Raw genomic sequence first — 27462 nt, forward strand, 5'->3', positions numbered from 1 at the left:
ATTGCACCTATAGATTTTTCAATTCTCTACAGGTGCATATTTTTATTTATGGTTTTTTTTAATTCGTTTTTTTGAAAAAAAAATTCAAAAGTTATTAATTGTCTACTAACTTCAGAATTATGAATTCACCTGACGTCTAATAATCTTTTGATTTTTTTACAAACGATAAATTATAAAAAAAATTAATTTTTCAAAAACTGCACCTATAGATTTTTTAATTTTCTATAAGTGCATTTTTTTAGTTTTTTTTTTTTTTTGTAATTGATTTGTTAGAAAAAAAATTATTAATTGTCTACTAACTTCAGAATCATAAATTTGGCCGACATCAAATAATTTTTTGAATTTTTGAAAACGATAAACAATAAAAAAAAAATATTTCAAATAATTGCACCTATAGTTGTTAAAATTTTCTTCATGTGCATATTTTCATATTTTTTTTTTCTAATTAAATTTAAAAAAATTCAAAATCTGTTACTCGTCTGACTTCATGATCACAATTAATTCTTATTGCCACAATTATAAAATATATTTTTTTAGTTAAAAAAAATTATGCGAATTGGCTAATACTCGAGACGGGTAAATTTGAATAGTACAGACGATAAGGACTTGCGGCAAAAGAGAGACGGATCAAAATGTGCGTGTGTGCGCGAGTTGCCAGACCTTTACAATTCTCATCCTCCTCCTCATCTTGATCGTACCGGCGATGGTGGTGGTGGTGGTCGTCGTCGTCGTCGTCGTCAAGTCCCGGGTCAATTCGCGAACTGAGTCTCGCCGTTAGTTGTCCAGATGGCGGGATTGCGCATTTTTGCACATGAGTAAGAGACGCGCGATTATGTGTGCGTATTCCTTGTAGTCGCGTGTAGTCGTGTAGTGCCTCCGTATACCTTTTTCGTTGGTTGTTTCTCAAACGATTTTACACTCAACATTTTGTTCTTAGTAAAAAAAATATTTTTTTTTTAATAATCATCGATAGTACTCACATCCATAAGTACAATAAATATGATTAAGTAAAAATGGTGATGATAAGAATGAAAAAATATTTAAGCGAATAATCGATCGGGCTTAAGTTGACAGCAAATCAACGTCCAACGTTGTCTAGGTTTTGTGACTGTGTGTACACCAGTAACCAGCATAGCATAGCATAGCAGGAAAGCACACAACTTCATACTATCATACAACTCAACAGTACTCTTACTCGTGAGCCCGAGAGTGTAAGGCAGTGCCGGTGGCAGCGGCACCAGCGGTGGTGGCCGTGGTGACTACGGGTACAAACGTGTGTGGGTATTCAGAGAGAAGAGAGACAACCAGAGAAAGAAGATTCCGAGTAGAGGTGAAGAGCAAGAGGAGTTTTACGTATTCGTGCTGCTGTGTACTGGAGTAGTCATCATCATCATCATCATCACCGTCGTGTGCTTTCATGTGTAAGTGTCGCGTGCATTTATATATATATTAAGAGGGTATATTATAGACATATATATGTATTTTTTATATACCAGGAGTTTTAGAGTAGTATTGCGGAGCTGGGAAGAGAGAAGAAAGACAGGAGACCGCGACCACGACGACGACGATGACGATGACGATGACGATGACGACAATGATAACAGACAAGAGAATCGGACAAAGTATATTCGCGATTTATATGTATGTATATATCAACAGTATCTTTTATCCGCGTACAGTAAGTGCCGGTCACACGTGAAAAAAATTTTTAAATTTTAATCCCGGAATTTATTAGCCGCGAATTGTTTAAATTACAGCGAAAACGGAGTTGAATTACTTTTTTAAATTTTTTTCCCGAGTGTTTCAAGTGTCAAGTGATAAAGTTTAAAATTTATGAAATAGATATTTATATCTATATAGAGATTTAATTATTGAATATCTATTACTGTACGTATGTTGTATTTGGTGGCAAAGTGTGTATGGTATAAATTAACAGCTCGTGTGTTATGTTAGTTGGGTCTATATTTTTGCGTGCGGTGTATTCTGTATACAGAGTAGCACAGAGTAGACTAAAAGACGTGTGATGGTCGCTGTTGGCTGTTGCTGAGCGAGACTCACTGGCCGGAAATATATAAGCCTTGAGAGCTAGAGTTTGCTCAGTACTCCAATACACAACTGAGTACAGTAGCCACAAGTATAATAGTCATTTACTTAACTTTTTTTTTTTTTACTTAATTTTTTTTTACTTTCTGTTCTTTATTTTTTTCGAGCTTTGTATGAAATGAAAGATATTGTGCTGGGAATGAATAAGAGACATCAAAAGTTTAAGACTACATACATATTATACATACGTCTATATGTATATATATCTGGAGAGGGCTTTTGATTTGTATATAAATGTACACGAGTAACAGTAGTTGTAGACTCTTTAAATTCTAGAAGTTTTTTTTTATTTTTTATTTTATGATTATTCTATGAGTAAGTTTTGTGCGTATATTCGTGTGATATGTGAGTTGGTCGGTGACCAGAAGGACGCTGGTATATATAATATATATATATATGTATGTAATGTATGGAGGAGGTGAGGAGAGACCAGAGTAGTAGTGGATCGAGAGGGAGACTCAGTCGTGCGCGCGAGAGGGCAGTGATCTCTCGGGGAGCGGCGACCTGACACCAACGACCGATAGCTATAGGATATATACATCCATCTCACTCTGTTCAAGATCCCAGACTCCACGATCTTACACTTTTAAACTCATCTCCACTCTCAGATACTCGGACCATTCCAAGACGTTATTTTTTTCCTCTATTTGATCATCATGGTGTCTTGCTATACTCTCGTCATCTCCTTGCCTAATGAGTACACCATCATTTCATCGTATTACCAAGGTAAAGTTATATTCATGAAGGTCTTTTTTTTTTCTCACCTATACTCGGATATTTTTTTATTATTTTTTCTCTTCCTTTCCTCACTGTTTTATATTTTATGTAAATGTACATGTATGTGTGTTGAGGAAGAAAAAAAAGCCGAGAGAGAGAGAGAGAGAGAAACTGGCAACGACACGCGGTCGCTAAACTTTTTTTTTATCTGTCCGCGAGAGCCTCGTGCTCATCAGAAATCGCATGGCATATCTAGAAGTTTTTTATTTTTAACTGGTAATAGAATTACAAATTAACAGTTTGCTTTAAATTAATTTATTGATTTATTCATCATCATTTTAGATAAATTTATCGTTATGATTTTTTTAAAATTCACTTGAAGAAAATAATATGTTTTTTTACTCCAAAATAAGTTAACACAAAAGTGTGAAAAATGAATAATAAAATAATAATAATAATAATAACAATGATGACTACGTAACTCGAGCCTGTTGTCTGGGTTCAAGTCTTTAACGGTCACGGTGTTATACATATAGTCGACCGTTCATTCATAAAATACCTACTTTGATGTACATATAATATTCTCAATAATGCGCACAAGCTGGCACAACATTAACGTCCTCCATACACTCAAAAGACTTTAATAAAATAAAAAAAGGAGGAGCTGGAGCTAAAGTTTAAAAGAAAATAGTAATTATAAAGCACCAGCAATGTTATTAACTATTATCGACAGGCAACATCAGTTTACAATAACATCGTACGTCATATATGTAACGAGTTACAGCTCAACGCGTACAAGATATAATAGTGTGCCTGTATATTATAAACGATCAAGGGTTCAATTTTACTATATATATTTATACTAATTCCTCTCCTCATGCGTGGGCTGTATACGTGTATTCATTATGAATGTTATGATCTCTTCCGTTCCCTCGTGCTTCCAAGTTTACTGACCCGTTAGTTATTTCAACTCTGTCCGTCACACAGAATTATTTAATCAGCCAGACTTTTTTTTTCCACTTGATTTTTATTTTCTTTTCTCTCTTTTGCGCAGTTCTATGACCGGTTTTTACCTACTCATATACATATTATATACTTTTTATGTCTATATATATTTTTTTAAAATGTATTTATGTAGGAGTTTTTTCTCCATAGTTCGGTTGGGTTTCAAAAAAAAGACATGGCGAGAAATAGTAAATGGAAAGGAAAAAAAAGGAGGCGGGGCGTTTTCACGGGCCCGATCCTTGATGTGTCTAGTAAAGGGCCAGGTAAAGTATTTTCCGAATGCAGTGTCCCGATATCCCCCCACCAAAGGGTGTCTCCCGCACGTCCTCTGCCCCTTGAAAAACAAGAAGGCGGAGCTAGTTGAGCCCTTGACATGACTTTCCAATAAAAAACATTCTTTCACGGTATCACGATACATTGTTTACTCTACTTTGTTTACTCTGACATGTTCATTTATTTTTTATTACACGGATTTTTATTTTCATTCGATTTTTTATTCAAATATTATCGCGTCACTGGATTTTTATTTTATATTTTCACTGCAATAACATTTTTTATCTACTCAATACTCCCGATTATAACAATAGTGCAGTGCAGTAATCATTTTTACCTCCGAAGTATTCAATGGACAAAGTAAACTTTGAATATTAAAAAATGGAGTACTGTAGCGTTTACTTTGATATCTTTTTTTAAAACATTTTCAGTTTATTCCTGTGTGAATTTACTATTAACTTTTTTTTATATTTTATTTTCTTGTGTAAATTCAATTTAAAATACGGCTTTTTCGCTTGTATATATTTTCTTATAGAAACCAACTTTCATCGTATCGAAAACAAGACAAACAAAAATACAAAGTTCTGTTTCTCTATCTCGTTTTTATATCTTTGATCCTTTTAATTTATTTCAAACTCTCTTACGCTGAAAGAGAAGATAAATATTCCATTGATATCATTTATTAATAAATTTATTATTATTTCTTTGTAACAATTTACGTCAATTGATTCCGCAAGAAAAAAAAAAAACGATAATAACAATAAAAAAGTCCACGTCATAATAATAATAATTTTGAAAGAGCAACAATATGTATCTGAATTTCTTTGTTATATTTAGTATCGAATAAATTCGGTCATCAACCTCAAAACTTTGCCGACTGGTTGTTTTCCCCCAAAGTCTAGAGGGTCTGTAGAACGTCTGAAAACGTCTTCCACCCTTCTTTGCTGGGGAAATAAGTGCCGCCGATCGTGCCGGAGGGTGTATGCCTGGCACCCGCCCACCACCCGGGTGACCGTGGGGTGCCGCGAGCACGTAACAATGTTGCGGTAGGCCTCTAGGCCAAACCTCATTTGTATCTATATCTATATCTATGTCTACACTCCTCTATCTCATACTTCTCCACCCTTATTTCCTTTTCTTTCTTATAAATTCATCTCGAAACTCTCATCTCAATACAATAAAGCTCACGTTTTATTTAGATTCTCTTCAACAACTTGTTTCCTGCCTTTGCGAAGCAGTTTTTTTTTATCTTATTATGTCCATATATGCCAGCAGTATTGTGTTCATGTGTGTACGTTATACCCTTGAAGTCATTCGCAGGTCGAAGGCCATTTTCCGTCTCGTGTCAGTCTAGTCGCGGCAGTCATCCGATCCCTCTTGAGGGCGCTCCGGTTTGCCAGACGCACATGTGTGTGTGTCGTCCTCATCGTGCTAGACATTGCATATGTATATAAGCACATTTATATATACATATATGTGTGTGCTTTTATCACATAAAAAAATATTTCTTTTTGTCAAGTGATCCGCACTCGAATAATAATAAAGCGTACGGGGGTGAACATATTTCTTTTATATTGGAAATGGAAAAAATAATTTGATTTTTCATTCACTATTATCTTTATGATGTTAATTGATGTTGTAATTTGTTTGTTGTTTATATATTTTTTTTTATTCGTCATGGATGAGGGACTTAAAAATTTACTTAGGGTGATATATCATATATCTGGTGAAAACTCGAACAATGACCTCATTTCCGGTATCAACTCACCTGTGACTGTCATTGTCAGTTTTGCGGAGTAACTTTTAATACAATCGGAATTTAATTAATAAAATTAAAAATACGAAAAATTTTTTATTTCGAATTCAAAAACAAATAATTTAAAAATATATTTTTTTTATTTAAAGTAAATAAATAATTATTTTCCAATATGAAATAAATCAAAAGAAAAATAAAAAGAATTTCAACATCAATTTCAATAAAAGTGATAAAAAATAAAAATAAAATCTATAATAAAATAAAATTGTCTATTGTATACATTCTTGTCTGGCAAAAGCTCTTCATTTTTCCACGACTTTTCTATAGTTCCATCGATCACGCATCCGCACGTACGATCCATACTCACACCCACATACACACATTTACAGACACACGTTTCAATATCTCTGTATACGTTATGTCCTCCCATATAACCTCCCCGCAGTTTCTCTCGACATTACTCTTCGACGTCAGAATATACATGTACATATATATATTAAGCTCAGACTGTCGTCACCGCGTCTATATTATATATACATCTTATATGTAGACTCACACATCCACCAGTAGTATATCTCAGGACTCAGGAGTTAAAGAGACGCGATGATGATATGAGGAGTCTGGAAGACCGAGTGAGAAAGAGAATATAACAGTAGAGTAGTGGTATGGAGTCGGCGACGAGGGAGTTTTATATATATATTTATGGTATATAGTATTATATAGAGAGGAAAGGAATAGAAACCTTTACCCGACGACGACGACGACGATGACTACGACGATGGAAGACGTTCAAGTACTGGTAGAAGAATACAGTAGTAGGAGTAGTAGTAGTAGTAGTAGAGAAAATCACAACGAAAGACGGATAGAAGCTATTACTACTACTACTACTACTACTACTACTATTACTACTACGAAGGCAAAAGGAACAGAAAGTATGGGATGAGTTGAAGAGGAGAAGGTTGAGGTTGCTGGAGGCCGATTCTCGTCTCAACTTCGTCTGGCCCTATACTACACAGTAAAGGGTTCTTCTCTACCTTTTATTTCTTTCTTTTTCTTCTTCTACTTGTACTTGTTCTCCGTGATTTTCCTTCTTCTTCTTCTTCGTCTTCTTATTCTTATTCTTTACGTTCTCTCCAACATGGGCTCTGTTCAACTCCTTCCTCAGCTACTGGCTCTCCTTTTACCACTGAAAGCTACAGGCTGTACAACTGCTAAGCTCACCAGTACACGTTACACGTTTATGAACCTTAAGGTATACCTCCGGTAAAAATGTTCACGTGTGTACGTACACACGCGGATACGTTGGTATAAATTAAAATGTACATTAGTGCTTTAGATGTATACAGAATAAAATATGTACTCTAGGGTCACCGTACGATCCAACATTTGCGCGTTGATCTCCAAGTTGAATAACTTGTGATTAGTTGAAACATATCATGTATCATCTCTACTTCGCGGCCGGGTTCCCTCGAAAAATTTTATCCACTTAGTTTTTATAACTTTCCATAAGTATCCGTTAAAATATATAAACATATCGTTTGATTTGGGAATGAGGTTTTCATATTTTTTTCTAATATGGACTTGACAACAAAATCGGTCACGCGATTTATAGTTTTACTACTCAACTACTGTAAACTAGTACTACTTGTGTTACTAAATTGCTATTCATATATAAATATAAAAGTATATATGTGGCCACTGAGCAGTAGTTCAATCGTTTTGTCGAAAAAAAATCTTTTTTGTCTTTAGCATCACGCGAACCCAAACTCAGCTACTGATGATGCAGATCATCGTCTACGCTATATATTTTATATATATACAATAAATCACGCAACTCTAAAATAATTCCCAACTATTATTCCCTCATTCGTATATTTATAATCTGTTATAAATAATTATTATGGTATTACTCTTTATCTATTATTAAATATAAAAATTAAAATCTCATAATATTTGTAGGTAAAAAATTTAAATGCGATTTAATGGTTTGTTTTTAATATTTTATTGTAGATAAAATATTTAACAAAAAAAAAAGAGGTTTGGATTAAAAAATAAAAAAAGAGGAAATAAAAAAAAGCGAAAGAGGTTTATCGACCTCGCAGAAGGGCCTCGAGAGGTCGATGCAACAGCCAGCGGGTGGTCTATAATGCCGTGCAGCAGCAGCAGCATCAGCCGACGAACCAACCAACGAACCAACGAATAACCCAGCCAGCAGCAGGAGCATCCAGAACTGCCGACGTTCCTCTTATTCTCTGCTCTCTTCCATTCTATTATTTTCTCTTTTAACTTCTCTCATCCTCTCGGTTTGGTTTGTCTTCTTTATTTTTTATTTCTTTACTTCTCTCGACGTTTATCACTGTAAATGTATAGAAGTATATACATATATTCCTCCATGCATTTTATATTTTTTACTCCGGGTTCTATATAATACTACACGCTGCATATAAAAACGTGAATTTGAATTCTAAAAACATAAAGATTAAAATTATTATCATTATTCAAATGAATATCTTTTGTTTAAATAATATGTAATTATAATATATATATGAATAATTATATTGCATAGTAATATTAAACGGTTTTAACGATCAAAGCACCAAATCATGTTTTCGCGTTCAGCACAAAGACTTTAGGAGGTTTTATATGAAAACTTCTTGCTGTACATTTATACACATATATAATATATATGTATTTAATACTTAAACAAGTAGTGAAGGTTTGGTAGCATATACATATAAAGGTATATAGAGAGGAGAGAACTAATAGTAGTCGCGGTGGTTGTGGTTGTAGTAGTAGAGTAGTTGTATGTAGTAACCATTCGACGCGCCGACATAAATTCTAAAGGGTTTTGTCGGCTCCCAAAGGTCCCTTTTCGTACGGACGACGTCCCAACACGGACACGCTCAGTTCTCGGGCTAAAGAAGCAGGATAGATGCATCACCACCAACTAAGAGAAATGAATATAGCCTACTACAGTTGCTGGGCTGGATGCGCGTAACAACCTACCATACCACTATATATATATATATACCATCGATATCACCAGAGAGTTAGTACTCTATATACAATAATAATAATAATATTATAGGTATAATGTCGACCGTAACTATGGTGTTGTGAGGTGAGTGAGGTACAGAGGGTTACTGAGGGTTATACAGAGCAACACACTTCTGTTCTCTTGAAACTCTGAAATGCACCATCACCCAGTACAAGACGCCGATACCCACTTGCTGTTAATATTTAATCGATTTCCACTCTCTTGTTTTGTCTAAACCCGATACTCTAATTTATATGCATTAAATCTCGTTTATACGGACACCAATTTTACTCCAGATTATTGTCTTGTATATTATTTGGTTCCCCTTACAATTGTCTAATTTTTTTAAATTCTATAAATTTTTTTAGAATTAAAAAAAAATGTTCATTGGGAAAAAAAGTTAATAGAGTTAATTAGTAGATATTTTTTTTCATTTATTAATTGAGTTCTATTGTATCAAATATTTTTTTATCTTTTAATTCCCGTCTGGATGATGGCTTGAGAGAACTGAGAGCGTTTGGTATAAAGTTGTTGCGCGAGTGGACGGGAGAGTGGGTTGGGAACATAATAAAAAGTATTAGAGATAAATTAAAATAAAAAAAAAAAATTGATAATTATTCTGATGGTTTGTAAAGGAATATAATACTCATTCTTTTTGGCTCGGTGTTATATTCAATTCTCCTCCACTAATATCGTCGCGGCGCTAGCAACTAAAGTCTGTAGAATATATTCGCGGCTAGCCACGTGATCAATATGAACACCGAGATGCCGCGGAGATGCACGAAATAAAAGAGACCGTGCGCGCCGCCGCGGAATCGTGTAAAGGCATAGGATCCTCCATCTCCTCTAGGTCCTCTAGGTCCTCTACCTCCTCTACGTATAGTCCGACAGTCTGCTGGCCTCTTGTTGTTGCTGTTGTTGTTGTTTCGAAGCCTCCGGATGCTCAAACAATCTTCTATTTCCCACTACACTGTACTCTGTACTCTTTACTATGCATGTTAACTATTATTTTGCCGACTCCAATTAGGGAGAAAAGAAAAAAAAATAATTTCCCTGTTTAATCTAAATAATATTTGTCATAATTTGTTTATGTACAATTTACTTTTTGAAATTACCACTTAAAAAATTTCCCAACTCGGCGGTTAAATAAATTATTACAAACTTTTATTCCATTGAAAAGTTTTTCGGAGCGTAGTTTTATCGATCGACTTTAAATAATGTATAATATCTAGACGAGAATACCATAAATACTGATAAAAATTTCTTCATTTCTTTGTGTAGTTATAATGTGATGTATATATATATAGTAAGTCTGTGTGCATTTTTTGCGAGACGTAAAGTTTGCAGGAAACTTTTTAATACTTTTTATTCTCAATTGTGCTTCCATCCTTCACCGGGCGTATAATGTTTTTTTTATGCAAATATTTTCTTGTGAAAATTTAAACAAATAAAAGTGATTTTGTTTATTTATTTTTGAGAGAAAATTATTTTCGAGAAGGATTAAAAAAATTAAAATTTTCTTATCGCTGAAATAGAATACAATTAAAATTTAAAAAAATATAATTTTTCACCTGCTCCGTCACGTAAAAAATCGCAAGGATGACGAAGAAGGGATAAATATATGCGTCGGAAAAAAGTAAAAAATGAAAGTAAGAAAAAAAATGTATAATCTAAAAATTCAAGATTAGTATAGCTGCGCGAACAAAGAAGCGAAAAGAAAGCAGTAAAGAAATAAAAATAAAAGTAAAGTAAGCGGCGATGCAAGGGCTTGGTTATGTGTCTCTCCGTCTTTTCTTTTCTCTTCTCTTATTCAGTCAGCAGCTTATACATATTCTGGTGGTGGGTTTGCTGCTGTTGCTGCATCAGTTGTATGTTGGATGCGTGTTTTCAAAAACTGGACGCCATTACTCTCGACAGCACGCGTGACTTTCTGTAGATTATTATCCACTTTACGTTATTTCACAAATAAACTTTTAAATTTTTAACCGTACAAATAATTTACTCCCTTTTAAATTAACTAAACACATATTTATAATTACAATTTTAATACATATATTTATTTTTAATTTTTTTAACAATTCAGATTAAATTTGAGTATTTAAATATTATAATTAAAAAATTAAATGCTCCAAAACACAAGTACGAAAATATATATATGATGTATATGTACATGTAGTGGACGAAGAGAAACCGTGTAAGTTTGCTCACGCACACAATCATCATCAGCATCAGCACGTAGAAAATAATTCGTCCAACGAACCTCTGGCCTTCCCGCTGGTGCTGGTGCTGGGGCTGGTACTGGTGCTCTAAGGCTGCTGCTAAATGCACTATACTCTCCCGTCCTTGTTCTCTCTTATGGTTTTGTGTCCTCGATCTCTCGTACTGGGTAGTTGCACTATTCTTCTTCTCTCTCTTCCCTTGTCTCTTCTCCTTTCATCATCATCTTTGGCCCAGAGCACAGCGACTGCGAGCTGGTGTGTGTTCCAGCTTCGCAAATCCTGCGCCGCGGCCCGTGGGAGAGACCAAGACTACTCTTTACTATATATAGTGCAACCGCTTGCCGCTGTCTGATGTGCATGTGTGCTGTGTGATGTATATCTTTTCGTTATATTTCATTATTTTTAATATTACATGATTTATTAATCTTAAAACAAAGACACTAATAATTCATTTCATGCATTCTTGGCATCGGTTGAATTTTTTCCTTGACAAAAAAAAATTTTTATTATGCTCCGAAAATATTTAAACGACAATTCAAATAAAGTGCGATCTCTATACGTTATATATATTAAAAATTTTTAATTCAAATAGGGAAAATGGTACAAGATGTTTGTGTATATATGTAAAAACATAATATATAGAGATTTGTAAAGAAAAGGTGGCCCAAGGGGACGCGAATACAGCCCTGGCGTTGAATTTGCACCGGCAATAGTCGGCCATGTGCACGTCGTCGGGGATCACACGGGCGCATCTCACCCCCGCGTTATTCACAACCGTTAAACATGCACCCATACATACATATATTTATACATACATGCAGGCGCATAAACCCAAGTTAGAACTATGGTAACAGACGAGAGAACACGCGTGCACGCAAAATTAAATGGCGGCGCATCCGTCTTCTATTCAATACACACATCTCTCCATTCAATCAACTTCAATTAACATCCATTAGCATTATAATTTCAGTCCAACTGCCACCTCTAATTTTCATCGCCGTATGTATGCTCTCAAATACTACTTATTTTTTTATCTTACAATTACACATATTTATCTCCAGACAAAAAATGAATACTCGCTGATGTTATTCATTGGTATTATCTTTCACCTGTCATTTTACTTTTTCTATCGGGATAATTTCAATATCATCGGACGCTCTGACTAACATAATGGCCACTGTGGTAATGACAATTATTGATGACAAATATGTATACATATATATATAAAATTCTGTTGGTGTCAGTGAACCCCGCCATTTGACCCCGTAGTCATTCGGTTTTTCCGCGTGAGAAGACTCAACTTTGTCCGGAAGTGGTGTGAGAAAGGGAAGGGAGTTTCTCGTTTGTCCCCACCTTTTCTGCTCCACCTCTTGCATTTTTCCCCCTCCACAATTCCTCTCGTACATAATAACACTACTACCTCGTGGCACTTAGTCATCAAACTACAACTACTCATTAGTAATACTAATAATTAATTACATTTATTGTAACTTCATTTTTTATCAACTGTCCCTACTTAAATTAATACTTGTATTGTTTACAAAAATGATCATCCTGGTATCCAGCCATGTCCATTCGCCGTTTTCCCGTCATATACTCTTCAGCAAAATATTTTCATTATTTGTCTTTTCCTAAAAAGTTTGTCGTTTAAAACTCAGTAGAAGTCTTGACTTGATAAGTTGAGTTCTGTTGGCTCTCCTCTACTTGATTGAGGGTAACTCAAATCTTTTAGTTTGCGGTGTACCTCAAATACCTAAAACTCGCGAATTATCGCGAGCAAACTCCCTCGATCATCAGAACAACAACTCCTGCTGCACCTTTACTCAGTCTGGTGATTCCCTCACCAAGACGAAAGGTGGCTCCGCCAGCGCGACAGTTAGCGTCCTTCCCTCGTCGTCGTCGTCCATCGTTCCATCGTTCGTGCCCGGGCGACGCACCGCCGCACCACACAGAGTGCACTCTACTCTGCATCGGCACATCGCGGGTCGCTCTCCTCTTTTTACAATACAGAATATACACCAACACCAGTCGTTACCCAGTGCTCCAAGTGCATCTTTTTTTTACTCATCACAATATTTAAAAAAAAAAATTTTTTTTTCTTAATTTTCATTCGTTAATTAATTTTTTAATCACACATTCATCCTATAAATTTTACTCATACTATCTGGAGACGGACAAAAAAATCAAGCGCTTCTTTGTTCTTTCGGAGTATCTTAATCGGCATGATCTTTTACATTTATCGGGTTTAAAATATTTTTGAAATATCGTTAAATTTTAAATTTTATTGCGGGAAAAATAAATTTTAAATGATTGGAAAAAAAATAAAGTGAAAGCTTAAAGTGAAGGTTCTGGAGTAAAGTGTTTCAAGTGTGTAACTTTTCAAGGATTAAAAAAAAACGTCCAATGGGATAATACATGTATTATATTCTGGTGCACGGATAATTTTTTAGCAAATGGAATTATTTTATCAAGGATAAATTTTTTCAGTGAATACATGATTTTTACTTTTTTTTATTATAAATATTTGGTGTAAAGTGATTGTAGTCATTTGCAAGTGAAGAAAGTGAGATAGATTGTTTCTTTTCTTATTTTTTTCGGGTTAATTTGGACAGTGATTTGTGTGTTTTTAATTGGCGGTATTAAACAGAGTTATATTACTGAAATACGTTATATTTATTTAGCGGTTAAGAGTTTTATGTTTTTCTCTTGTGTTGTTTTTTAAATTCGTATAATAAAAAAATACATATATATGCGTCATCTTGACATGTTGAAGGTGGTGTGCTGTATACAGCTATTACTAATTTCGAGGTCGTGAACAAATGATATGGTGGTATTTCAATTTAATGCTGACGAAATCACATTGTAATTTATTTTATTTTTCAAATTTTTCGCGCGCTTGCTTAATATAAATATTATATTTATTTATAAAATATTATGGTTTTGAAATTTATTTGTACAAGAGAAATTACTTACTAAAAATGTTTATGTCTATAAATTGCAATCGTTATACTTGGAAATGTGCAATGTGTGCAATATAATTATAAACTATGTATCTAAAATTAATTTCCCTCTTAATGCATATTCTGCATATTTTAAATTCATAAAATGCGCGCGTGAGTAATTATTCATTCGTTTGATTCATTTCAATAGCATTATTATTTAAAATATACTACACATTAATATTATTATTATTATTATAAAAATTATAACCGCGATAATTTGAGAACTGAAGACTAATTCAATTGAAAAGCCGTGCGTTTAATTAAAATGTTTTACTTCTTTTTCATATTATTTTACCTCTGGTTGTAAAAAAGTTTTCATTGGTTGAATTGAAAAAAAAAAAAGAAATAGTCGGATGAAATAAGAAGATGGAGAAAATAGTATAAGCTGGGTGCAGAGCACACACTGCACATATTCGCGTTTGCAAAAGCACACACGAGGTGCGAACAGGAACGTGGCAATATATAAAACCACCGACATTTTATATTGATCGCAATAAAAAAGTCATCATCGCATTTTATAAATTACACAGGAAAAAAAATAATTTCTTGGCTCAAGAAAAATTTTTTATTATAAAATAAAAAGAAAAATTTTCTTATGACTACACGGAAAATGAACTATATAAATTGAGAATGACAAGTAATATAATGATAAAGTGATCAGTAAATATCATCATTCTAAATAGTAATTTTTTCGTTTATGATTCAAACGTGAATAATTGCAGGATAAGTATGAAAATTTATTGTCTATGTAAGAAAAATCACTATTTGAACTTTAAAAATCGTAACTGATACTTAGAAAATAGACAACACGTATTATAAAATGTACTATTTGAATGTTAAAATTCCCCATTTTGACAACCGGGTTCCGGGTTAGAATTTCAAATAGTAATTTTTAGTTTATTTTTTCCGTGTAAAAAAAAATTCTTGTAGCAATTCATTTTTTCTCGCCCCAAGAAAATTTTTTTTCCAATTGATAATTTTAAAAATTTCTTGGAGCAAATTAAAATAATCTACGTCAAGAAATACTTTTTTTCTGTGTACAATTACCGCACATCACTTAATTATTGTACAACATTTTGTTTTATACACTGGTCTAATAGTAAAAATCTCTCTATCAGACGATCCTTGATATTTTACGGCGCAGTTATAACAATTAATATTCTATTACTCAAAACTATCTCATCATCTCGACTAGATTAAATAATTCATATTTTATGAGTATCCCGAGAGTGACATCAAGGCCATACATCTATCAGTAATTAATAATCATACTTCTAACGATTGAGTAAATAGAAACATATATATTATTTTCAATTACCGACAGTCACAATGAATGAGAATATATATAAAAAAATATAAAGCATCTGAAGATAATGATAGAGTAGGTGGTGATGTGATGCAATAAAGAATATGTGCATAAAGTATGAGCTGTTGATTGGACAAATAAGTTTTATGATCGAATAATAAAATGTTTTATATATTAGACTATATGTCAGATGTAATATTGGTTAATTTCTCGGCTTCTCTTATTCTCTTGTCTATTTATCGTGGATAATAAATGAGGGGCACTGACATTGCAGCATATGTAGATAGATATACTGAAGACAACACAGAGTGCGGCAGTAAGCAAACAGACAGACAGGGAGATATAGAATAAATCGTAAGTCGTGTATAGTTTTGTGCATCGATTAATGTATGCGTCTTGTGATGTGTCGTACACGTACACTAAAGTATGCAGCATATGTACAACAATTGTATTAATATATGTATGTATTTATGTATATATGAATGTACGTAGTCTTTTGAGTATAGAGTATAGTAGGTACTTGCAGCAGGCCAGTGGCACGTCCCGTCGGTTCGCATTTCCTTTGTTCGTGTCACTGTTCCCGACTTACCCTCTCTCTCTTTCTCTCATGTCTCTCACTCTGTACCGGCGTCCCTTACGTCGCCTACTGCACAATCGACTTGATTCATTTCAAAGTGCAATCATGCGTAGGCTATCGACGTTTAAATCCCATCACAGATTATGGATGTATATATATATGTATATGTATATATGTGTGTATACAACGTAAACGACATGACTTACTACGTACTATACAGTATTCAACCGTCCGGTTATTTACTGATAATAAAAATTTCTCAACTTCTGATAGTAACATTTATTATTATCATTATTTATCATCTTATATGACTGGGATTTTTTTTTTATTGGTAAACTAAAGATAATTTACGGAAATAAATTATTTATAAAATAAAGTTGAATAGAAATTTGGTATTTGTTATAGGGTAGACAGAAAAAAGAGCAGTTGAAAAATTACAGTTTCTACAGTAAAAATAGGTCTGGGCAAAAATCTTTAAACATTAAAGCTTAAACTGTAATTTTAGAAATTTGTTATATTAATAAAATTAATACAATTTTAAGCAGCAAATTTTACAGTTTAAATCGACAATATCGAGTTTGAAACTGAAAGATTTGTTATTTCTTTAAAATTTACAGATAAAAAATGTAATTTTTTCAGTTTCAGACTCGGAGCGCTTTACTACTATACGAAACTAATTTTTCAACTTCTTTTTTTTCCGTGTAGAAGTACCATTTGTGGCCACTCCATTTTTGGACATTCAATACTTTATTTTAATTAATGAAGAAGTATAAAATAAAATTACCATTGCAATAGTTTGATAAGAGTGTCTTTAATTGGTACACATTTCAAAAATTAGTTTTGTCACCGTCTTTTACAAATTACTTTATTTAAATTTTTCAAGTGTCCAAAACTCGCCCTAAAGTGACCAAAAACGATGTACCTGAAAATCGGAACGTTTTTCGTGGAACGGAAATATAAAAACAAAATGAAAAGTAAAAATCTGAATCTAGATTTCGAAAATCTTTTGCATAAGTGCTAGTATATCAGCCGACCCCAATCACCCCTTGTCACCTTTAAGCAGTCAAATTACAAAAATTTTTTCATTTTCGTTGCGTAAAACATTTCGATCTTCAGGTACATCAAAAACGATACTTCTACCCTATTAGTTTTCATATATTATCCAGAGAAGTTTGTACACATTGTTTACTTAATAATGAAAGGTTAATCGATGCAATATCGGTCTTTATTTGAATGATATACTGCATTGTTTCAGCTTCAATAGAGTTTAATTAATTGAAAATAACCAGATAGATTAATATAATGTCTTATTAAAGTCTCCAAGTGATGTTAACATTATTATTGTCTGACTCAAGTCATTACTCTCTCGAGTTATTTATTATATTTTTCTCCTACTGAAATAACTCCATTCCATTCATGCAAAAAAATATGTGTGCAAAGAGAATAAGTTATCAGGTGATAAAAATAGATACGCTTTGAATAAGTATGTATATATATATAAACATAAATATATAATACTGTAAAATACTTACCCAAGTATTTACTTTGAAACTTTTCAAAAATTTACATAAAATACACTCGTTATTATTTTGTTGCAAAATTAACGGATCGATTATTCTTATCAACGTAATTATTTTCAACCAGTTTTATTTTCCTTCACTCCCTGCGCATATATATTCATTAGAAAAATCGGTAATATGTATGGTAAAAAAAAAAATGAAATGTATATAATGAATAAAACAAAAAACTCTCTCACCGAGTTGAGCGTGTTTAAATATATATTTAAACTTTCAGAACTATTATATATAATAATATTCATTAAACTTTCTTGTAGAATGAAAAGTTTAGAATAAAATTAAAATCAATTATCATAAATTCATGGAACAATAATCATAAAAAGTATATATATATATATATTAAATGAATGTCTAATAATATTATCATATTCATAAAGATGCAATTAATATAAAAATGTATATTATCTGATATAGATAATTGAAACATATTTGCATCAAGTAATTAAAAGTGAGTTTCTCGTGAAAGTTTTGTAGCAATAAATTTAATGGCGGAACACTATAAAATATACAAGTGATGGAACACCCTGTAGTTTCCCAACTCGACGCAACCGCCATCGGCACCCCCACCCCCGTCGACACCGACCCCGACCCCAACCCCCAGAAATACCGTCTGGGTAGGCTGCATTTTCGGGTGTATGATCCTTTGCCTAGTTGTTGGGTTTCCTCCCTTACTTCATTCATCTCTTTCTCGCTTCTTAAAATAATATAAGAGAGTACAGCTGAGGTGAAACACCCCGAGTGGCAGAAGCACTACCACTATCACCATCGCCGAGGTCCTCGACCTTATACATATATATACATTTTACCTAACTCGAGTAAGTGTAACTCTCTCCTGTATGTATGTAGTGTGTACTGAGTCGTGTGCTGTGCACGCCGGCGTTTATTCGAAGGGCGAACTAAACGTTCACATACAGCTAGACGACGATAGTAGCTGATATGATGTATACATATACAACGAAACGACGGACGGAAACACGGAAACGGAAACTAGTTCCGGCTAAGAGATCAATACCCGACTTGTGCTGCAAGTAAATAACCTACTCGCTATATATACATATGTTGTTATTATGTTTATTATGATGGATCACACAATATGTTGGAATATATAAATATACATATATTTTTTTTGTATGTGTGTGGGTTGATATGATATGAGTTGAGCAGAAAGAGAATTTTAACTTTTACACGCGCATAATCTCTCGTGAGATCATATCACTGCACACAGAAATATGAATATATAACTTGTCTTTCTGTCTACGGACGTACGTATATTTGTTATTGTCTTTTGCATAAATGTTTTATATAATATATGTTCAAAGCTCATGCATCGTGATCGTCTTGTTTAAACACGCGACTACTCAAAAAAGTAGTATGGCAATTGATGTCTCTCGAGAAAATTTTCATGATATATATCTAGATCGATTTATCTTTGATATGAAATTCATGCTGATATATATCAGACCCTCCCCCTCATGTCTAGCAAGTTTTATAAATTTATGAAAATATGCTGCTAATATTTGAACTTTCAGTAGGATATTGCACGAAAAAAAATGAACTATATAAATTGAGAAACGATAATAAGGAACATGATACAGGGATCCGTAAATACTATCATTTTAAATAGTGTTTCTTTAATTTATAATTAAAACGCGAATAATTATGGGAGAAGTATTAAAATTAATTGTCTATGCAAGAAAAATTAATATTTGAGCTTTAAAAATCGTGACTGAAACTGAAACTTTAAAAATTTATGACACATATAATTATAAAATTTATTGTTTGCAATGTTAATTCCTTATATTTTTAAAGTTAATTTTTCCTGTGTACTCTGTAAAAAATTAACGTAGTAAATCCGGAATGAAATTTACTCCGAAGGGGAGTGAATGCAGATTTAAATAAAATTCAGATCACTCCTAAATCACTCAGCTGAAAAAACAAATTTCCTGTTTACTTCGCTCGCAGATTTAATTTTTTTTTTAATTCCGGAACTCTGAGTGAATTCAGATTTAAATACACTGAAAAAAATAAATATTTGTCCCAAATAAATCAATTTATTTGTGGCTTTTTTAAAAATATTTCTTAATGACAAATAAATATATTTGGTACAACAAAATATGACAGTTGATTCAAATAATTTCATAATTTGACGGAAATATATAATTTATTTGTGGTAAGTAATTGATACATTTGTGGTAAAGATATTAAATTTGTGACAAATAACCTAAAATTTGGCGATACTATACATATATTTGAAGCCCTTATTTATTTGTAGCAATTGGATCATTTTTTTACCACAAATAAATCACTTATTTCACGCAATTAAACTACTCAAATATATTATATCTTTCTCACAATTAAATATTTATTTGGACATATCCAAATATACGATATCTTTGGCTCAAATAAATCTTAGTTGGCTCAAATAAATCTTTTTTTCAGTGTATTATGAAATTTCAAATAGAATTTTTAAAATTCAATATATGTTTTAGAATTTTCAATACTTGATTTGAAAATTTAAAAATCAAGTATAAATTTTACGTACGTTTATTAAAATTCATATTTTTTTTCTTAATTTTGAATACCAACTTGATTAATAAATTACGTATATCAAATTTAAAGCTTTTTTCATTGAAAATACAATTCAAATATCTAGTTATGAAAACTCAACTCCTTTTATATTGTAATTTTCAAATTATTTTTAACAGTGTGTACTCAAATATATTATATCTTTCTCACAATTAAATATTTATTTGGCCATATATCCACTCTCTAAACATGAATTAGTGAAAATAAGTGAATATTCACTAATTCCAAGTGCAAACTGAACCACTAATTTCAAAAAGTGGTTCGGTTGGCACTCAGAATTGGTGAATATTCACTTATTTCACTTATTCATGTTTAGAGAGCAAAATATACGATATCTTTGGCTCAAATAAATCTTTTTTTCAGTGTAAAATCCGCAATCACTCCGAATTCACTCCTAATTTTTTACAGTGTAGGAGTGTCTGAATAAATATAGCTATTGTACGGTTTTATGAGATTAAATTTTTTAATCGACACTAATATTCAACACGTGTCTCGGGGCTAGGGATTAGCTAGCTCTCTAATATACAAGAGATGATGAGATACAATACACCCGGTGTAGTGGAGAACAAAGCAAATACACAGTAGCTTGTAAATTGTTGCTATAGTTGTAATAGAGTGCATGCTTGCCAGTCATGCAACCATTTGATGGGATACCTCTACTATACTGTATAATATAGAATATTCTGCATGTAATCTGCTCAAGTGTATTACCGTTCTCGTATCATAATTTCGTTTGCTTGTTTTTATCATTTTATTTCAAAATAAATAACATTTATCAGTAAAAAGCGATGAGTTATTGGATGAAGGGAACATAAAATCAATTAATTGTACAACAATAATTTACACATACGAGGTTGCTAAATTTATTACTGTATTCTCTATGGAAACGACATGTCTTATATTCTATATGCCATTGATAAAACGTGTTGACTAGGTCAGTATTATTGCGTGCATTACATGCTTCGTCATTCACCATACACACGTTTCTTGTTTTTTTATTTACGTCAGCCTTTCTTGTCTACTCTTATTTATTTATATATTTCCTGTGTGTTATATCTTTACTTATCACTACCTCATACACATTTATAGTTTACTTTTATCTAAATGCTGAGTAACATATTTGTAAAATTAAATATTTTAAATATACACCAGCGGAAAAGGGATTTTTAAAGTTTTATTTTAGTCCATGTTATTTTTAAATTCTGGAATACGTGAAATATATTAATATTTTATATCTCATACTCTCAGGTCTTTATTGTAAAATATTAAAATGGATCACTGTAGAAAAAAATAATAATAGTCGCGTTTGATAAATTAAAATCCTTTCAACGATAAAAGTGAAAAAAAAACTCGAGCGTTCCATTAGGGGAAGGGTTGAGGGGGGTACCCCCAAAATTTTATAAAAAAAAATTTTATATTTTAAATGGTTTTTAAACATTCAAAAATCACTTCTGTAAATATAATTAAGCGTTACTTTGAATTTTTTTTGTTAAACTTTTTCAATAATCAATTGTCACACGGAAAAAAAATATTAGTAAATATTACTGAGTAGAACGTGAGAAATTAATAACAGATGCATTTTTTTGACAAGTGTCTTGTAGTTTTTTAAGGTTTAAGTAATAATTTTAAATAGTCAAGCAGTATATTTCAACGATTAACTGTTAATTATAGCAGTTTAAACATTAAAATCATAATTTTACTGATTGAAACGACATTAGTTATTGAACATAACATAAATAATTAGAAGTTGAACTACAATTATTGTCAATCATTTTTTTCCGTGCAGTTGAAAAATATTAATGACGTTTGTTTTATGATAAAAACTATTAAAAATTCTTTTTTCTTCTTTTGTATCCAATAAACATGTAAAATATAATTTTTATTCATGTAAATTACTTTAAAAAAAATTCAACTTAATCAAATTCGTTTAAAATCCAGAAATTTTTTTTTTTCCTTTTTTCAGGGGGTACCCCACTTTGCCCGCAGAAATGTAAAAATTTTTTTTCAACGGTAACTGAAAATTTCTTCTATTTACTTTGAATATCATTAAAAAAAAAAAGATTTAGCGTATTTGAGTCCACGAAAACTTGGTATTTCCTTAAGTACCCCCTTTTGCCCCTCCCTCCCCTAATTTATTATTTACGCTATAAAAAATTGGGAGTGAATTCAAAGTTTCGGAGTTTAAAATAAAAATTACTCCGCATATGGAGAAAATAAGGAATTTGGTTTTTCACCGGAGTTTTTTCGGAGTGATCTGGATTTTAATTAAATCCGCATTTACTCCGATTCAGTTCTAATATTGAAATAAACTTCCCTTGGTAGTAAATTTTACTCCGAGGGGATTAAATAAATAAAATAAATAGTCTCCCGCTTCACATTCACTCCGGATTTAATCCGCAATTTTTTACAGTGTAGATTTAGACTTATTATTATTTAAATATTTAACAGATAAAAAGCCGTTGAGTTTTATCTTATAATAAATAATGAAATAGATATTACGTAGTGTGATAAAATTTATCTTGTTTGGAAATATCACTTAACTAGTCGATAAAATTGGGGTTCTAAAGATACCGCCATCTTAAAGAAAATCTTCTTATAGAATATCGTTATGACTTATAAGTAAAAGACTAATGAGATAAAAATAATTATACTAAAGAAGCTTAAATTTAACTTGCGTTTTATTTATTCATAACCACTAATATTAAGTGCTGGCGTTTGAATAACAGCAGCTTTTAATTTTCAATACTTTAAAAAAAATTTTTAAATTAGTAGTAGAGGTACGAGTTGTGATTTATCACATTAGTAGTTACAGACTAGTAGTTACGGTCTTCATATTTTATATATATATATATATTGGTAGTAAGTAGTAATAGTACGAGTTGTGAATTATCTACTTGGCTGGAGTAGAAAAGATACTCGTACCCTGTAACAATAATTGAGTTAGTAGATATATAGCAGATATATAAATTCATTTTTATTTCTATTATATATCTCCGCGACATATATAAATGTCAAAAAGTGACAAAATGACACTCATAAAATTCACATACTTTTTTTTTATCGCTATATAAACTCGGTGTATATTAAAGATATATATTTCATAAAAAAAAACCTACAAGTCATAAATTTATCTGAAATTACTTTTCTTGGTGACTTTTTTATTTGAAAGAAAACTAATTATTGAAAATCTATTTATGTCATGAATAAAAAGTGTTATAAATTTATGATTTAATTTTGGAAAAGTGATGAATAAATTGTTGATAGGTGTACAAATAAGCGGCAATAATACGTCAGTATAAATATGAGGAAAAAAAAGTTGAGTTTAAAATTTTTAGTGTCTCGTTGGCCCACTCCCCCTCGAGTAAAAGGGGGATCTCGAGGTACTATTTGGCCGTGACGGTCGCGGGCCTATCGGCTCAGTACGACTAGAATGCGTGGCATTCATTGGCTGAACTCGTCTAGGCAGTGGGCGGGGATAGGTCTATACAACAAGTATAATAAGTTGTCTTTTTGACTATGGGGCTATGAGATACTTATTCTTTCTTGCACTCTCCTCCCTCTGTTACGTTTTTTTTTTTATTATTTATTTCATCCGCCTTCGCACTCTACTTCATCATCAGATTTCGTCGCCAAAATGTTATAAAGCCGGTAGTTATATAGACGATTATTAACACCTCTGATCTTCTCTCAATAGTGAACTCAAACAATCACCTTTTTATAATTTATTACGGAAAAGTTTTAAATTAAATTTCTCAACTTTAAAGTATACATATAATTATTATTATTTTTATCACAAGTTTTAATTAATTTTTTACATTAAATTACATCTATTGTTAAAAAAAATTTTATTAAATACTTGGCTCATATTTCAAAATTTTTTTTTATTTCAATAAAAATTTATCGTTAATATTTTCCAATTATATTTAACGAACTCTATATTTATAAAGGTCAGATGTATAGTATTTCTGAAAATATAACATTTATATATATATATAAAATTGAGAAAACGTTTGAGTTGCCATGGTAACACATCTGCACTTACTCACTTTATATTTTTATTTTATTTCTTTACTTTGCTCGTGCCCACTTGAAGCTTATTGCAGTCTCGGATAAATTTTACTCCAAGTACCGGTAACCGCCATGTGCCACTATCATATACAGTATGTATACATACATACATACAGTTAAAAAGCATCATGGACTATAGAAAAAAAAAGAAACTAAAAGAGAGAAAGAGAGACTAAATTGACGGAGAGTAAAAACGCGAGAAGATAAAAGACAAATATAAAATATATGAAAAAAAGAAATCTTTTGTAAAAATAATTCAAAGTATTCATTGGTTATATTCTTTATCTTTATATATTTATATGGTCGACTATAGCCTTTTAAAAGAATGCGGTTTCCTTTCCTTAGAGAATCAAAATTCTCTATTATATATATTTTACAAGACTGAACAGCAGCAGAGATCATATGAATTTGTTGTACGCTGAGAGTTAGAGGCGTATGGTTTATTATTATTATTATTATTTTTTTTTTATTCTTGATGGTGTATAATATAATGCACCTGAAGTTCATTCACACGAGCGTGCATGTCTTGCTAAATATAATATGGCGGCGGTTGTATCTCGGAACCCTCATTTTCCCCACTTAAAACAACTCCCTCGCCCCCTCGGTCTTCTCCCCAATTCAACGCCCCTGTGATTACTCGTCATACCCCCACCCCTTTCTCTGTTTCTCAGAGTCTCGAAAACCCCCGCCAGATATATATACATATGTATAATATACATGTACATAAACCGTTTTGAGTATAAGAGTTAAACTACATATATATATACTCATCGCTGCATCAATTTACTTGTATTAGTTTATATATATACATACATATATACGCGTGTTCAGCAAAACTTAATTATCACGCATACTATTAACATCCCCGACACCCATCACTCTTATATTACATATATATATGTAGTCTACTTTAATGTCGTTTAATTGAACTTTGTCAACGTTCCCGTTTACATATATAGTATATATACATATATATAGAGAAGCCGATGGCTTCTTTCTTACATTCTTTTGGCATTAAATCAACTAAATTAAATTTGCACACCCCTTTTACTTTTTGTAAATACATGTAGTCTGTAGTTGAGTATTTTACAAATTATTCATTTAATTCGATGAGTACGAACTCAATTTTGAATTTCCCGATTATTGTACATGTAATTTTATTCTCTTGATATTTTAATATCGTGAGATTTTTCGTTTATCTGAAATTGTAGGGATATTTAATTGTAAGGAATTACGTTGGATAATTATAATGATTGTAAAAAAATATTAGTAACGATACGTTTTAGTTTTTTTCTTGTTCTTGTTCTCGTTGTCGTTGTCGTCGTAATTTTCATGAGTTGGAACGTATATATTAATAATGAGGGGCTTGAATGTTTGTTGGTATGTGTAGGATGAGGCAGACAGAAGAGATTCGAGTAGTCTTTGTATTATATGTTCAACTCAAAGATATATATATATATATATATATACATATATTCTCACGGGGTGTGTAATAGTAGAGGTGGTTCAAAAGCATTTTAGCTGATGTTGGGATGATGATGAAGAAGAAGAATAAGGGTAAAGTAGAAAGAAGAATTAAATAAGATCAGAACAAAGTCAAAAAGTATATGGATATATAGATATAGATGTGTTAAGAGAGCTGGAGTAAAATAATACGAGAGAGAAGATGGAGAAGTAGGGAGCTGGTATCGTGATGCGTATCGCGACCAGCACCTAATCGGTCAATTGGAAAGAGGCCCTTATTCCCCGAGTTAGCCCAAGGCAAAATGCCCAGTGAGGCCATTACACTGTCTACGAGAAGAACGCCGGTTCTGCTGCAACCATGAGATTTTTACAACAGCACTGCAAACTTCTCCTTCCATTATTCTCATACCTTTTCTAATTTTTTTTCTCCATTTCTTCTTCTTCTTCTTCTTTCTTGTATGATCCACCGTTTTTTTTATTGTTATTATTTTTATATATTATTGTTATATACTCCTACTCGTTGGTCATTGGCATCACCAATGGCCTTTTTTATTTTCTCCATCTACTGGCTTATTCAACCATTGGCGTGAGTCCTCAGGGACTCGGCTATTTATTCTCATTGACATAAATATATACCCACATCTATATAAAAAATACTCTCGATATTACTTAGCTTTGTTTTAAAAAAGTACCACAAACTGAAATCGTGCCAATAAAAAAATGATTACGTTACAAAATACAACGAAACCGAGGAGTGTTTTACGGGGATTAAATAAATAAATAAATGAGAGCGGGTTGTATAAAACATGATGATAATTCTGCGTGAGACGAGGCAGAGAGTACAAGAAATAATGATAATAATATGTCATAGTGAATGAAATTTTTTCTTTTATTGCTTTCAGGTGACCTGGTATACACGGCAGTCCATGGGGAGTCCCGTTGAACCTGAAATGACACCACCTGGCGAGTGACGATGTTACACTCCCCCAGTCCCCCTGGAGATATATGACACACTATCCCATAAGATGAGATGACGAGGAGAGACTACTGCCTCATTTACACACATATATAGTATACCTGTACTAATAATAGTAATAATAATAATAATAATGACAATGACAATCGTAATAATAATGATAATAATCCAGTCGTCAATCTGCGGACGACACATTAATGCACACACTCACAAGAGAAGCTGCTACTTGATGACACTAACCCGTAGATCCGAACTTGTGGGCTATTTTATATGCATACCGCAAGCTCCTATCTACCGGTACATGTAGTCAGGCCGGCGTTTTAAGATTGATATATATATTCATATATATCTCTTACGTCTAAACGTCCAGTACCATGATATATATCTATATCTATATTTATATATATATATACATATATAATTTATGTGTACGCACATCTATTGGGATCATCTTAAAATCTCATGGTTCATCGATCGAGTCTATCAGGACAATAATTGAATTCATTAATTACTTTTATTAATTATATTTATATTATTTTACTAGCAGATAAATTTATAAACTTTTTATTATCTTTTGTTTTCTTTTTTATTATTGCAGTTATTTTGCTTTGTCCTGAGTTTGTAATCATGAGGAGGAAAAAATGTCCAATCTAATCAAGATACTCACAATTTACATTAAATCGTTATTATTATTATTATTTTATTATTTTTTTAAAATTAACATATACTCAAGTTAAATTGGACTAAATTGGAGCAATCCTTGCAGTTTTTTTATTTACTTTTTTATCATTGAAAC

At 32.0% G+C, this 27462-nt stretch overlaps 1 long non-coding RNA gene across 1 annotated transcript; it reads left to right on the forward strand.

Moving 5' to 3' along the window:
• Positions 1 to 715: 715 nt before the first annotated feature.
• On the forward strand, positions 716 to 27345 carry LOC130663144 (uncharacterized). The gene is made up of 3 exons (XR_008989160.1): positions 716 to 1421; positions 1497 to 2829; positions 26593 to 27345. It is a non-coding gene; the product is annotated as an uncharacterized LOC130663144 (long non-coding RNA).
• The last annotated feature ends 117 nt before the right edge of the window (positions 27346 to 27462 follow it).

Source organism: Microplitis mediator, chromosome 2 (assembly GCF_029852145.1).
Source record: "Microplitis mediator isolate UGA2020A chromosome 2, iyMicMedi2.1, whole genome shotgun sequence".
NCBI lineage: Eukaryota > Metazoa > Arthropoda > Insecta > Hymenoptera > Braconidae > Microplitis > Microplitis mediator.